This window comes from Octopus bimaculoides, chromosome 7, assembly GCF_001194135.2.
Source record: "Octopus bimaculoides isolate UCB-OBI-ISO-001 chromosome 7, ASM119413v2, whole genome shotgun sequence".
Taxonomy (NCBI): domain Eukaryota; kingdom Metazoa; phylum Mollusca; class Cephalopoda; order Octopoda; family Octopodidae; genus Octopus; species Octopus bimaculoides.
Genome location: NC_068987.1, coordinates 89885161 through 89887548, shown reverse-complemented (window position 1 = coordinate 89887548; position 2388 = coordinate 89885161). Strand labels below are relative to the sequence as shown.

The following is a 2388-nucleotide window of genomic DNA, read 5'->3' as shown; positions in this document are numbered from 1 at the left end:
TCAACGCTGAAAAGCAAAGCTGACCTCGGTGACATTTGCGCTGAGAACAAGAAGAATACCACTAAGCATTTATTTCTGACTCCCTAAATATTCTCTATGAAGCGAATATCATTGAAATGGGTTTGATGGTCACGACTTTGCCCTTACCATTTCTTCTAGAAAATAGGGTTTTACTACTTGGTCACCAAGAAACTAATAGATTTTTTTTTTTAATTATTGTAGGTTTAATTTGGTTTCAATTTCGCGTTTGTGGTAGGTCCGATTTATTTTTATGAATTGTTCTCTTTTCGAAAATATGAATATCACACACACAATCTCTTTCTCTGATAAATCTGATGTCCCCTTGGAATTACACTTCTCTCTTTCTCCCTTTCCTCTTCTCATCCCCTCTCCCCCCTCTCTCTCTCTTGCTCACCAATCTCAGAGATCCCGAGAAACATCATGGCCACTACCCTTCTCAGACAAACTTTTACAAAAACAATCCAAAAGCGATCAGTTTGTGAATTGAATTATCAACGAACGCGTCAACTGCTTCGTTGTCTCCACTGGATATGTTATGAGTTTGTATCCCTTGACTGGTTGGTGCTGTGCTATGAGATGCTAAACCTTTTAAGCTCTGCTTACCAAGCAAAAGAAATACATAATACTTCCGGAGGAGAATGAGAAACGAACAGACTAAGAGAGTACATGAGAGAGGCTGTGAGAGAGAGAGAGAGAGAGACAAACATAAGGAATGAAGAAAAGGAAGAACGAAAAATAGGAAACAAGAAAAAGTAAGCGAAACACAAATAGAAAAAAGTTAAATCCCAAATTGCTTTGTTTGTTTCTTGTATGTTTACCATCACAAGACAGAATGAATTTGGTCCTGAATATTGGATAACCAAAAGAGTTCGATCGCGAATCCAAGTGGCCTAAATGGAATTCTTTCGAAGGATCTTTGGTGATTCGTTACTCAAAAGCGGGCTTAGTTCAGAGATCAAGGAATCACTCCAGGTCGAACGGCTACTTCTCTGCATAGAAAAGTCACAACTTTGATACTATGGATACGTAATTAGACAGTCGCAGGAAAGAATCGCAAAGTAGATTCTTCAAACCAACCGGCAAGAGACGTAGAGGCAGAACCAGAACAAGGCGACTGGATAATATCCATAATCTCAATTGGTCATGCTTCGGAATCCAATCCTAAATTCATATGACAGTTGCTTCTGATAGGACCCTATGAAGGAGGTGTGTGAGGACTCTACCCCTATGACCACTCCAGGAATAGTGGACGGAGAAAATGGATGAATGGACGGATATATTTGTTGTTGGCACTCCGTCGCTTACGACGTCGATGGTTCCAGTTGATCCGATCAACGGAACAGCCTGCTCGTGAAATTAACGTGCAAGTGGCTGAGCACTCCACAGACACGTGTACCCTTAACGTAGTTCTCGGGGATATTCAGCGTGGCACAGTGTGACAAGGCTGACCCTTTGAATTACAGGCACAACAGAAACAGGAAGTAAGAGTGAGAGAAAGTTGTGGTGGAAGAGTAGAGCAGAGTCCGCCACCATCCCCTGCCGGAGCCTCGTGGAGCTTTAGGTGTTTTCGATCAATAAACACTCACAACGCCCGGTCTGGGAATCGAAACCGCGAGTCCGCTGCCCTAACCACTGGGCCATTGCGCCTCCACATGACGGGTATATACGGGTTACGTAATTTACAAATCAAGTATTGAATTGATCCTAGTATAGGCAATGAGCTATTTCATAGATTATCATATTCTGTGTTCAAAACTTTATTAAACCCAAGCTAACTGCGTGGGGTTCAACAACCCAGAAATTTAAACTAAACACCGCTCCTGTTAATCGAGAATACGCGGAAGCGGGTGGGGGTAAAAAGAAATTACACTATTTGTGATGTAATTGACCAAGTTAATAGGATAACAGAGTGTCTGATGAAGAGTAAAACATTGTATGAATCCTCAATGATGACTACACTGTTCCTGTAGCCAAGACACTCAACTCTCTCTTTCTCAGAAGGTCTTGCTATATATAGGCAAAATGGGTAGGTACAATCTGCATGAGGTCCTAAGAGCGACTGACCATAAATGGATGGAAACTTCTCACAAGAAATATTTCTAAATATGAACTGGGAGGAATAAAAATAAAGGGAATAAAACTAGTAATTCTGGAATTCAGGGACTTTTCTTGTCGCCGCAGCATAGCTTCTTTCCTCCAAAGCCTTGTCTATCTTCTTCAAGCATTCCACCATCTCCTCCTCCTCCACCTCCGACATATATTCCGAGGAGGGGCAGCCTTCAATGCTAGAACAACTTACACCTTCACAACTTCTTGTTCGGCGTCTCTCCATTACAAGAGGAAAAACGTCACAGCAAATAACCCCCC

General features: G+C 41.9%; 1 protein-coding gene across 1 annotated transcript in view; it reads left to right on the top strand.

The window, feature by feature from the left end:
• The window catches only part of LOC106872791 (uncharacterized), a 30403-nt gene that overhangs the window by 1073 nt on the left and 26942 nt on the right, over positions 1 to 2388 (top strand). The gene's annotated exons all lie outside the window — the stretch shown is intronic.